Source organism: Corvus kubaryi, unplaced genomic scaffold, assembly GCF_017639235.1.
Source record: "Corvus kubaryi isolate FWS band 111438036 unplaced genomic scaffold, C.kubaryi_AGA036_p1.0 37385, whole genome shotgun sequence".
Taxonomy (NCBI): Eukaryota; Metazoa; Chordata; class Aves; order Passeriformes; family Corvidae; genus Corvus; species Corvus kubaryi.
Window position 1 is genome coordinate 13,433,064 of NW_024581127.1, and position 13,657 is coordinate 13,446,720.

General features: G+C 42.8%; 1 long non-coding RNA gene across 1 annotated transcript in view; it reads left to right on the forward strand.

Moving 5' to 3' along the window:
- Window positions 1-13,657, forward strand: part of LOC121668328 — an 80,059-nt gene that overhangs the window by 45,952 nt on the left and 20,450 nt on the right. Inside the window, exons 4-5 of the long non-coding RNA XR_006017343.1 lie at window positions 4,683-4,882; window positions 12,923-13,174. This is a non-coding gene — a long non-coding RNA (uncharacterized LOC121668328). The remainder of the gene's footprint in view (window positions 1-4,682; window positions 4,883-12,922; window positions 13,175-13,657) is intronic.

Sequence of the window (13,657 nt, forward strand, 5' to 3'; positions counted from 1 at the left end):
GCCGTGCCGTGCCGTGCCGTGCCGTGCCGTGCCGTGCCGTGCCGTGCCGTGCCGCAGTGCCGAGCCGAGCCGAGCCTTGGCCGGGCTGGCAGCAGCCCCAGGCCCCGCTAGGTGTCCCCCGCCGTGTGCGCGGCGTGAGCGCAGCCGGAGCCGACGCGGCTGCCGCAGCATCTCGGCCCGGGCGGCGCTGAGGGCGTGGGTCACCCACCGGGAAATTTCCGCTCCCTTTGTTTCCAGCCCTGAGCCAAATTCGAGAGCCATTTCTCTAGCCTTGGGCTGTTAATGCAAAATAATGCTCGGATCCAAACTGCCCCGATTTTACTGCCCTCAAGCCTGTGGTGTGGCTGGAGCTTGTGGTGAAGCAGGAAATTCACTGGACTTTTGATTATTGCAATTTTTTTAAGCTGTGGAAGTGGTTTTCCAAGATGATGCTCAGAACAGAGTGGAGAACTGTTTGCCTTTTAAATGCTGCAAATAACTGATTATGGGTAAAAATGTCAGACCTGATTAAGAACTGGAAGTTAGACTTTTGGAAGAATGCTTCAGATTGGGATTTGCCACCATTTTTCATGTGTGTGGTCACAGATCCAATTCCCCGTTACCAAGCTTTGCCCATGGGTCAGGTGTGCAATTTGTTCTTCAACTGCCTTTATAGTGAATACAGTGCACCTTTGAGTACTGATCTGGCTATGATGGTCAATACATGTTACTCTTCTGCAGCTGAGGAAAAGCCAGTTAATGGAGATAGATCATATCTGTTCAGTCCGAACAGATGCTGAATAGAATGTTCAGATGCAGTTGCTAAACACTGCACATTTTTGGAAACAAAGCATATGATCTTAAAACTAAAGCTATGGGCAGCTTGCAAACCAGGGTTTCAAAAAAGCAGTCTAGTGCAATAGCTAATGTTTCTCTACTCTGAAATATTAGGTGATGGTCAAGAAAACTGAAAAAAGTACCCTAATACTATTGTGCCATCATTCAAAAGAAGCAGAAGATAATGTCTTGTTAAATGTGGCTAATAAAGACTAGACAGCTTCACATGTGTTTTGGGCAGATGCTAGAACTGCGGAAACAAGAGTGAGTCAATGACTGCTAAAGAAGGGCAGCCTCATTCAATGGCAATACTTCTATAACTTGATTTTCTCTGTCTTAATTTTTTGCTAATGAAATTAGGGCAATGTAAAATTTAGTCATGTAGTTTTGTTCTTTTAGTTCAGATCTAAGTACTTAGCCTTATTAGGCAGATCATGGAGACAAATGTGGAAAGCAGTCATTCTCCTATTAAGATGGGTCTGTAGAGGAGGTGGGATGGGTTGAACTTTGGAGACACTGGTCCTCCACTAGGATGACTGTAGAGACATTCTGGGCTAGAAGTCCAGCTCCTAGATGGATACAGCCAAATGAGCTGAATCCTTCCTCAAGCATATGCACATAAAATTACAAGTACTACAGAGGTATGATGACTGAAATAGTAAGAAAAACAGCCAAATATTTAAAAGCAAAAGTAAACATTCTTGAACTTTAGTAGTGAGGATAATTTTCTACTGAAAGAAATTTCTCAAAGGTGTTGATGGAACCTCCACCCTTGAAAATCCTGATAATGTTTTTGTTAAGACTGGATGTTCTTCTAAAAGCCAACTCAAAAGTTCAAGAGCTCAAGAGTTCAACTCAATATGAAAAAGGAATTAATTCCTGAAAACTTTATGCTAGGAAAGAAGTCAGATGGCAAACTCTTCTGCTCCTAGAGTCCAGATACAAGCAAGAAAGATGATACAGCAAGAAAAATACTAAGACTGGACTGGAATGATAGCTTGAACAGAAATGAGTGAAAAATTATATGTCTTTTGCTGAGGTTGTCATTAAAAAACATAGTAAGTGTTCTCCACATACCAATACCATGCTCTTTACCATCCAAAAAAGGACACAGGTGTACTCAACCACAGGCATTTAACACAGAAACACAGCTCTTGAATACCAGATGTGCATTTAGAAACACCATGCAAGAGAATTAGGATGTCCATTGGGAATTACTGTGGCTTTTCTTCCTGCTAAACGAATATCTGTGAAGCTTTAAACCTGAAGAGACATTCCTGTCCCTGTGTTTTATACAGCAGGAGTTCACTGGTGTAGCATGGGCCGGGGAAATTTGCACACAGTCAGAAGCTGAGATATTTTTCTGGTTTTCCAGCTTGTCAGAGCTCAATACACTACAGCAAAATTTGTAAAAGTCTTCTTTGGACAGCAAATGGGGACATATAACCATCTTTGTTCAGCTTTGCTGAACATCCTAGGTAAGGCATGAGGCAGCTGCTTTTCCCTGGCCAGGGGTTGTTCCTGTGAGTAAATGTGTTGCTCACTGACTGCATTTGTAGAAGTCACCTGGCAGAATATTCATCAGATTAGTCTGGTGGGAACAAAGTGATGTATCTCTATTGCTACATTGCACCATGTATTGTGTCACTCTCATGTTATCTCATATCATTCTGGTACCTGGTGGCCTCACTGAGAAGGAAAATGTCACTGTGCCCGGCATGTACCTTCCTTGAAAAGCAGAGGAGGAAAGGTGGTATTGTCAGGGAAGCAGGGAAAGAAAATTCAAATGTCCCCATGGGACGTTAAACCAGTAGGAATAAGTAACTGGAGTGAAGATTTCTCACAGGAAGAGACTGTCTTACAGAGATACTGAAAGGAAAGTGCTAGGACACAGCTGACCTCAGAGATATTCCTAACTGCACCCCTTTCTGAGTCTTCCAGGGATCAGGAGGTTCATTGCTATCTTAAAAATGAGAAAACCAGAAAGTGTAAGCAGAGGGATTCAAAACAGAACCCCTGTTCATTCCAAACAAGGAGTTTTCTATGCTGAGCACTTGGGGTTTGAATGGCTCTGTTGCTCTGCCTGCGAAGAGAAGAGCAAGTGAATGAAGCTGCTAATGGAGAGCCTTGTTTTGGCTGGGCTGCAAAACCCATTAAAACAGCAGAGCCAAGACAGTGACAATATTTTGGCATGCTTTTGCAGTGTTCAAAGTGGCCCTATATATCATTTTATGTGTTTATTTTTCTATATGTGTAGAGTCACCTCAATGACTTGGCATGCTTTCTAGTTATGCCAGCCAAACCAGACCTTTTCTATTTGGCTCCACCTTCAAACTTTCTGGCATGTTGACTTCTACAAGGAAAGATGGCTGGCAGAGGAGTCTTTGGCCTCAGCCAGGATGTAGTGACTTTTTTTGCTGCAGCCATAGGTCACAGAAAGAAAAAATCTGTGTTTATTTCTACATAGAAGATAAAGACAGTAAAGACAAGAGGAAAAAGGGCTAAGCAGGAAACAGTAGAGTAGGCATTACTTTTTAAACCAAATAATGTGTGAAGTTTTTAAACATAACAGCACAAAACTGCATATAGCTTAAAGCTGTCTAATGAAACCAGTTAGTAGAACAGTCTCACCTGAAAGGAAGTGTGAGAACCCTCAGAGATTCACCTTCAGCTTCATGATCAACTAATACTACATTATGGGTGTAATATTTAATGCTTATGGCTTGCTTGTGTACTCACTTTGCAGGGGCTCAGCAGTCACAAGCTGTACAGTGTTTTAGTGAAGCATCGTCTCAGACCCTGCATAAAAAACAGAAACAGAGACGGTGTAGAGATATCCAAAATGAGACAATGCTTTTGAGGACTGGAAAGTCTAATTGTCAGAAGAGCTTAGTAGCTCCTATCTCATTGACAAAGATACCTTTCATGGCCATGAGAGCGTGTTTGAAAGAACTACACCATGAGGAAAGAGAGTGGAAAATGTTATGCTGGGAACTCATGCTTCATCTGTAATCACATTTTACTCTGACATGGGGATGATCTTGTCAGGCTGATCTGAGAAAAATGTCTTCCAGGACCTTGTGAAACAGGGAACTTGATTTCCTGAAGCACAAAGCAGTGAGATGATATGATGATTGGTTGGATAAAAAAAAAATTAAAGTATGCATCTCCTTCTCAGCAGCAGGCTGGGATACTGAACATCTTACTTACAGATCTATGCAGTATCTTTCTGAATCTGCTGCTTGCAGACAAGCTCCCATGGACAGTTCTTGTAGGAATAATGATTTGAGTGAGCTGCCCATTATTCTCAATGGAATAAGTTGCCATATTATTAGCACACTAGAATGAACTGAATGCAGCAAGGACTACTGTCCTGTGGTGGAGGGCTATTCTCGCATACTTCATGATCCGAAAAAGACAACACTTTAAAACCAGGTTTCATATAGAACAACAACAATAAAAAAAAAGAGGCAATAAGGATTACAGTGCTAGAAATTCACAGGTTTAAGGCATTTTAAAATGAAGGCTGATAGAGATAGGGGCATCTGTTATTGAAGCTCAAAACATTTGATTTGGGAAGAATAGGATGATGTGTATCACTCCACTGAATCTTCTTGTGAATCAATATTTTTAAAATATTTATAATGGCATTTTAATATGATTCATTTAATATTTGTGGTATCAAAGATAGCCTTCAGATAGCTCTGAAAAGTTGTAATACATTGCTAGAAATGGCCATGTGTTTGCACTGACTTTAAGAAAATATTTTGTCAATTTATAAGCAACTATAAGCAATTAAACAACAACATAAAGGAATTAATCAGAAGACACACAAGGGTTATCTGTTGTTCATTTCTGAATTACAGAACTGTTTTCTGGAAGGGACTGCTGGCAGTCATCTGGGTCAACTTTGCTGTGAAGGTGAACTATTGTTTACACCAGGTCAGAATGGAGAGAGCTGCCTTCCACTGTGGACTGAAAAAACCAAATACTGATAGGATATTCTGGTGGAATCCAGTTCTACAACGGCAGATTACTAGTTTAACACTAATTTTGTGAGGTGAAGGTATGTGGTTATTATATATGACCTAAATTAAAATGTAAGTCTGATTGCAGTACAGGAAAGATAATTGCTTTGCTCCCCCTCTGGACTATGAATAAAAAACATATCCTGACATATTCTAACCACTTTTCAGCTGTTGTGAATTGTTTGGCTTTCCACAAAAACATTGCTAATAATTTTTTACCATCATTCCCTAATTGTACCTAAAAGTATGCAAATAGAATACATTGATACAAAATCTCTCAAATACCTGCTTTGCCAACACAAAATGTACCCTGTTATGGTTTAGTGTGGCATAAGATGTGGACACCACCCTGGTAAGGAGCAGAGATAATGCCACTTGGCTGAGCTGTGCTCGGCACAGCTGTGCTGTGCCTGCTTACAGTCTGGGCAAACAGAAGGGAAAAATGTCAGCTTAAACTTCAGCAGGTATTTTAGGTCAGCAGATGCTAAAATTTCTTATCCCTTTAAAGACGTGGGCTGATAAAGCTGGCAATTGTGATGAGATACTCATCTAGTAAACCTTGGCATTGTGTTTATTGTGTAGAAGCTGAAAAGTCAATAGCAGGCTGTGAGGACAATTTTGTAACTGCTTTAATACTGGTCTTAGCTGCAACATCTGTCCTGCCACCAGCATTTTAGTGAGGAGAGAAACAGAGCAGAACATGGTTCTGTGCCACCCATCCCATCCCCTACACAGCAGCTCTTGGTTCCACTGCTTTTCTTGTCCCCTTTGCTGCTGGGTCCTTCTCGCACTATGTCAACACTTTGAGAACTGGCATGGCATGAGCCTCATTGATGGGTCTGGCTTGTGCATATACAAGTGCTACAGATGTGTTTGAGTTTGTATTTACTAGCAAGATGGCCATAAGGCAGATGTTTGAGAGGAGTGCCTGCCAGCAGGTTACAGAAAAAGAGAGCAAGTGTGTTCATTTGGATCATGGATGCAATTTACATTCTCGATCCTTCAGTGTGTTTCTGCTGTCCATCACAAGGATCCAACTGAAGCCAAAATATTTCCTTTCACCTCTCTGTTGCTTGATTTGCAGTAAGTACTGGAGCTCTTTCTTTCCTCCATACCTGCCTGGAGGATTAGATAGGGAGCAATGATGCAGGCAGCAGATGTCCAAGCACCTGCAGCAAGGTCTTGACTGTCAGCATGGCACTACAAGAACTAATTGTTTGTAAATGTGATAATGTTTGTAAATGTGTACTCAGAGGACACCACCCAGTGCTGTCTTCTCTTCCTGGGCTGTAACAGCATATCTGAGCTCCTCTGGCTGCTGGGCAGGGGTGAGATGATGAGCACTGGATTCAGCCTCAGAGTGACAAACAGAAAAGGAGCTGTAGCGTCTTTGAGTGACCTTCACTGCATGCAAACCTGAGGGCTTTGCAGCATGGTTAAGCAAGGAATATGGCCGGTCTGGTGTTTTAATGGAGACAAATAAATTAACTAGTTATGTAACCCACTACTACAGTATGCATTTGACAGAATAAAATGAACTGCATCAGTTTAATCCACCTGTGGATCTAGGCAATAGTTTTCAGGATCGCAGCAAACCACTCTGAAGATGGTTCAGATATAGTGTCAAACAGAATTTGGCCCAGTGACTGTAACCAAAGTCAGAATGTTTATTACCAGTTAATTTGTACACATGCCTGTGGCTCTTATTCTTGGAAACAACCTCCCTGAGTGACTGTGAAATGCTGCTATTTCTGCTGCAAAAGTACATTTTTCCTGTGGTAGACCAACTCATCTTGGAAGCTGCTCAGCTGGTGTAGCTGTTTGTTAAATGTTCTTTATTCGTGTGTAGGAACTTCTGGAATAATGTGATAGACAGTGTAGTCATATGGCACCTGCATCCACTTTATTGTAGCTGTAGGACTGGGGATCAAGTTCAGTTTGGGTTCAAGCAAATTCTGCTGCTAGAAGGAAATGTCCTTGTCATATACAGGTCTTGTTCTTATCCCACTGAATTTGTGATACTATTTTAAACCATCAGGAAGAAGCAAATAACTGGTCTGCAATTTCCGGACACATTCTACTGGGAGCTTTTTAAGGCTATTTGAGCATTTTGAACTACATTGTTTCCCCCTGAGCCGAAAAATTCTTCCCTGCCATTCTGCACCTTCTATTGATCATGGTTCAAAGATCAAAGTAAAGTGCATTTTCTGAGAAGCAAAGGTTAAAGTAATTCACAAAGTTACTTGACTACTGGGAGTACAGGGGCAAGCATTTGGGCAGCAAACACAGTCTACAGTCCTTGTGTCCTACTGCCTATCCATCCCCTGGCATCTGCTCCAAAAATCTGTTTGCTTTTGCAAGAACTGCATCGTGCATTAAAGAACCAGCACAGGGGCTCAAAAACACTGGAAAAATTCACTAGGTGTGAATTCCATAGACCTCTTTATAAGTATGGCATTTTTCCTGCATTCACAAATAGAGCAGTTATCCCTCTTCCCTGCTTGTTAGTGGAGGGAGGATTTTGTCCCTCGAGTTTAATTAAGCACCAAAAGTCATGGCTTTATTTATTGATAAGCCTTTCCAGGGTGCCCGTCTCTGTAATATCTGAGGCCACTCAAGCCGTGACCCTGCTGCATTCCTTGGGAGGCAGGGAAAAGTCTCAGGGGTTTATTGCTGCTGCCTGGGAGCTCACCCATCACTAACTGTAATAGTGCTAAATGTGCAACCTGCTGGTACCAGAGTCACCACTGGCAGTGGAGGTGGAGTGATTATAACAGTATTTGACTTGGTATGATATGAGACACTATACTTAGAAAACAGTCAGAGGGAAATTCGATGGAAGAGACAATAAGGCAGAAGCTGTTAATCCCTTTAGCTGTGTATGGTAATTGGTATAGAAGCTTATATACCTACCTGAATGTACTTGAGAGAGAATCACAGATTCACAAATTCACAGACTCACAGAATCACAGAATGGGTCAGGTTGGAGCAGACCACAGTGGGTCATCTAGTCCAACCTCCCTGTTCAAGCAGGGTCATCCCAGAGCACATGGCACAGAGTTGTGTCCAGACTGTTCTTGAATATTTCCAGTGAGGGAGAGTCCACAATCTCTCTGGGAAACCTGTTCCAGTGCTCCACCTGCACAAGTAAAGTAAGTTTTTCCTCATGTTCAGGTGGAGCTTCCTGTGCATCAGTTTCTGCCCATTGCCTCTTGTCCTATTGCTTGGCCCTGAGAAGAGCCTCCTCCATCCTCTTGACACCCTCCCTTCAGAGACTGATAGACATTGATGAGGTCCCCTCTCAGTCATCTCTGAACAGGCCCAGCTCTCTCAGTCTTTTGTCATAGAGATGCTGCAGTCCCCTCATCATCTTTGTAGCCCTTCTCTGGACCCACTCCAGGAACTCCATGTCCTGAGGAGCCCCGAACTGGACACAGCTCTCCAGATGTGGCCTCACTAGGACTGAGTAGGGGGGCAGGATCACCTCCTGCCAATGGTCTTCCAAATGTACTACAGGATACCTTTGGCATTCTTTGTTATCGTCCAGGACCCCCAGGTCCTTCTCTCCAGAGCTGCTTCCAGCAGGTCACCCCAGCCTGTACTGGTGCCTGGGGTTGTTCCTCCCCAGGTGCAGGACCCTGCAGTTGCCTCTGTTGAATTTCAGGCAGTTCTTCTCTGCCCATCTCTCCAGCCTGTCGAGGTCCTTCTGAAGGGCTGCACAGCACTCTGGGGTATCAGCCGCTCCTCCCAGCTCTGTGTTGTTGGGGAACTTGCTGAGGAGGCCTCTGCCCCTTCATCCAAGTCACTGATGAAATATTCAACAATACTGGGCCCAGTACTGAACCTTAGGGGACACCACCAGTGACAGGCCTCCAACTAGACCCTGTGCCACTGATTACAACCCTCTGGGATCTGCTGTTCATCCAGTTCTCAAACCACCTCTCTGTCCACTCACCCAGTCCACACTTCCTGAGTGTGCCTGTGAGGGTGTTATGACAGTGTCAAAAGCCTTGCTGAAGTCGAGGTAGACAGTATCCCCTGCTCTTCCCTCATTCATCCAGGCAGTTGTTTCATCACAGAAGGCAATCAGGCTGCTCAAGCATGACTTACCTTTAGTGAATCCATGCTGACTACTCCTGATCACCTTCTTGTCATCCATGTGGATAGTGATGGCCTCCAGAATGAGGTGCTCCATCACCTTTCCAGGGATTGAGGTGAGGCTGACTGGCCAGTAGTTCCCTGTGTCTTCCTTCTTGCCCTTTTGGAAGGCTGGGGCCACATTTGCTTCCTTCCAGTCCTCAGGCACCTCTCCTGATCTCCACAACCTTTCAAGGATGACCATGAATGGTCGCGCTGTGGCGTCCACCAGCTCTCTCAGCATTTGTGGATGCATCCCCTCAGGGCCCATGGACTTGTGGGTGTCAGGTTTGCCTAGGTCTTCTCTAAGCCAACCCTCCTTGACCAAGGAAAGGTCTTCCTTCCAACATCCCTTTAGCCAGGTCCCTGGGTGAGAGATCCCTGAGGGTTGGTCTTGTCAGTGAAGAGCGATGCAAAGAAGGCATTTGGCAACTCTGCCTTCTCTGTGTCCTCTGTCCCCCCTCCATTTAATAATGGTCCCACATTATCCTTTGTTTTCCTTTTGTTATTGATGTATTTGAAGAAGCCATTCTTGGTGTCCTTGACATCCTTGACCAGATTTAATTCCAGATGGGTCTCGGCCTTCCAGTGCCATTTTTTTTTTGCAAGACCACTATCAGTATTTAAAAAAAAGCTAATTAAAAGCAAGAGCCTAGACTAAAACTAATCCAAACCTGCATATTTTCTGGGTTTTCCCATTTCTGTCAACAGCAAAAAATTTGCAGCTTAGAATAACTCCCAGGAGAGGAAATATTATTTATAGCTCAGCCTTTTTTTCTTCATAAAGAACTGTGTGGTAAGCATATATTTAGAAATTAATTGAAAAATAATAATAACAAAAAATTATGAGAACTTTTCACCTCTGTGAGTACCTTTTTCTTTTCCCTTAGCAGTCTTGAATATGGAACAGGGAAACAGGTGTCATAAATCCACAAAATAATTATTCCCCATTTGCTATATTACATTTTATTTATATTCCCTGGCTGTTATTTTATGTTAAATCTGCAAGTTCTCTTGTTAGATTTTAGTTTCCACCCCAGCAAATGAGGACATAGCACATAACCACTGTTGCTGCAGAGATTTCTTTTCCAAAGCTTAATTACTCTCTGGTTATGTTCATAAGAGTTTTAAATATTTGTGAGAGTTTTTTGTAACTGTGAATTTTTGTGACAGACTTCCATTTTGATTGGAAATAACTGGTCTATCAGGAACCAAATCTTCAGATGTTTTTCCATTAAAGATTAAATTTGTTTTCGTGTAAAACCTAGTAAGGCTTTGGCTTTTAAGGTTCAGGTAACCTGCCCCTCTCTGTTATGTCCTTGAGCAAAAAGAACTTCAGACTTCCATGATGTTTGCCTCAGACTGGAGAGTTGGAAATAAATGAAATTTTGATCTTGACAGAAGCTGTTGCTTTCAGTAGTGAAGACATGTTTTCACCAGTGTCCTGTGTATCCACTGGACATAAAGGGGGAGATGTTCACTGCCATAAGGAGCATGTAGTCAAGAGGTGATGGAGGAGATCGGAGAGAATAAAAGGAGCTAGAGCAGATGTACAGATCTGTAGGCAGCCTCATCAAGTGTGTCTCAAGATATAATTCAGCAGAATGGAGCAGAGCCTTGCAGACAAGCTCAGAGAAGCCCAGCCATGGATTTCTCTTTTCTCTCCTCCGTTTTAGATGTCAGAATGTCAGATTCCCTTGGTTATGTTTTAACACCATCAGACCTGGTACTGATTCCTTCCAACAAGCTCCCTCAGCCAGGGTGAGAGGCTGCAGACTGTAATGGCATGCTGGCTGTCCAGCCATGCTGAGCAAAGGACAGTTTGAGTAGAGGCACCCAAATTATTGCTCATCTACACAGGTATTTGCAATCATCTTAAGTGTGGGCCTGAAAATAATATTGCTGTGTTAGCCTGCCTCCAAGCCTCTGCCAAAGAGGATTACCTCGGGTCATGCTATACTGCTTCCATTTCTGAACTAACATTTTTCCCATTTGCTTGAGGTTTCTGAGCCCTGCTTTACTGAAGTAGGAATAAAATTCCCTTCAATTCAAAGAGAACCACTTTGCAGAACAGCAGTGCAGAGGAAAGCAAGTTTACATAGCCTCCAGGACAGTTGACTGTGGAGAATGAATAATCTGAGTTTAAACTGGGAGGAACTGCTGTTCTTTGTCCCATCATGAGCAGAGTCAGCATCTGTAAGACCTTTTCTCCAGTAAACCCTGGCTTTCAGTCTCAGAATTCTTTCTTCATAGTCAAAATTGCTTTGTTTCTAGTTTTTTGCAATTATCTTCATATATAGATTGAAGCAGATGGGTAAAATTCATCCTCTGTTGATTCCAAAGACTTTGGTTGAGCAGTAATATGAGACAGGCCTGTACTTAAAAAGCTGATATGGTTAAAATTTGAGGAGGTAAATGATGGTTCAAGATATGCACTGTGTAATAGGAGAGCTGGAGGGAAAGCACAAGTTACACTCACAGTGGAAGCACAGTATTCAGCACAGAGTGGAGTCATATTCCAGCAGGTAATTCAAAAGCATCTACCCTGCCTTGGACTGCTGCCCCAGCTCTTATTGTGTCCAAATGACAGGCAGACCAGGCCATTTCTCCACCAGAGGTGACCGAGACCTGCCCAGCACAGATGCAGGGTTGACCAGGTTAGCAAGATGGGGAGCAGCACCAGGCTGGGTTGGAGACACACTGATTCACAGTTTCCAGCAGGTAATTTTTGTCAGTGCTGCTCCTCAGGCCCTTGTTAGAAGTGAAAACAGCTTTGCCCATGGGCACATTCTCTAAGGAGCAGCTGTTTTCATAGAAACAGTTAAATCTGTATCAAGGAGACATTTTATCAGAGTTCTGGCCAGAACCAACCCCCTCCCTGTTCATCTACTTTGCAGGTGTTTCAAGAGGGAAAGCTGAGAAAAGGAAAAAAAGCAAGCCTTAGCCAAAAGTAAGCATGACTAACAAATTACTCATAATTGAGGTTTGTTAATTGCATAGAACCCAATTAAACCTTTCCACATCTGAAATGGAATAACTTATGCTCACAGCAGAGCTGTTTAGCTATGAGACATTTCTGGTGACACTTGTCTGTTGATTTGCCGTTAGATAACTTCTTGGCTTGAGGCGAGCGGGACTGAGCTAAGAGACTTTCTGTACATGTGTTTGCAGCACATTTTCACAAAGGGTTGCCAGAGTTGGGCCCACGATGACTAGTCAGTGGATTTATTACATTATTATTTTAGACTGTTATGTTGTTATTTTGCATGACTGACATAGTGAAATTCTTATGTTGCAGAACTATGTAGAGTTCATATAAACCAGTAAGCCAGAGATGCATTTTTCATAAAATTCCAACCTGAAGTGCAAATTTTATGTAACTGAAAAGTCATAATTTTATGTAGCATCTGCTAGAATACCTCCTCAAATATGTTGCCTCAAAGTCGACTTTGAAAAAACCTTTCCTGTGATTCCAAAAAAATGCAGATGACCAAAACCCCACCATTTCCAAGTGTGTGTGCCTCTTCCCTTCTTAGTTCCAGCTGGGGCCACAAGTGGAAATACCAAAATACCACAGAAATGTAGTTCTTGTGGTCCTTCCAGCCCCAGCAGAAGCAGGAAGTATTAGAAATCTTCCAATAAATAATGTTTTCATGAGGTTTCTAGCCCATCCTTGCAAGCTCAAAAAGTTTGATAAATAAACCCATCTCTGCTTGTCCACCTTGCCATCAGATTTACCTTTATATTCAAGGACTGTTCTGTCTGAGATACAGCTGATGTTCCTTCTAAGCTGTAATACATGTTCAGTTTCACGTTAAATTCAGCAATAAATTGGATTAAGTCTTGTTATGAAAGACAGATTTAACTTTGGCCTTCCATTTCTGATAGATGCAGGACAGTTTTTGTTTGTTTGTTTGTTTGCTTGTTTGTTTGTTTTCCAGGACAAAGGCAGCTACAAGGCTGAACAGTTTGAATGCCCATGGCAGAAGAGCTGCAGCCAGCAATTTGGGCTCACAGCTGTGTGTGGACAGGTAAGAAACAGTGTCATAAGATGGAGAATAAAAAAGTGCACACAGCCTGACCTGCACCTGAACTGGCAATGGCAGAAGAGAGGAGACTTCCAGGATGAACTGATGAGTAAATGAAGACCCATAAGAAAAGCTGTCTCTCTGGTGCACCCTGACCTTCCTCTGGTAAGCAGCTCTTCCTTGTTGCACAGAACTCACTAAGCCCAGCACCAGCTTCTCTTCTTACAAGGCTCAACCTGTAAGACGCTGGGTTTGGTGGTTGGCTGAGCAGATGAGGAGGGCTCACCAGATCAGCTTAGGTAGGTCTATATGGTGGGGGCACTCTCAGGTATATTTTTCTGTCCTTTCAGAATGGGGCTTTGCTGAAACCTCTGTAAGAAATGAGGTCAGTGTGATCACACTGAAGAGACTTTCATTGTTACTGGTTGAAATTTCACCACTGACAGATCGTAAGATTTTCATGACCTTGTGATTTCTTTTGTGAGTGGTGGTTGCGCAACAGATCCCCTCATAAGATAAGACAACATGAGGGTTTACACAAAGTAGGAAAGTTTACAAGAGCTACGGCTTGCTGCTCTCCTCTTTTAAAGAGATAACAATTACATTTCAGGCTCAGAAAAAAAAAAATAAAGCAAAAAACAGTGAAGA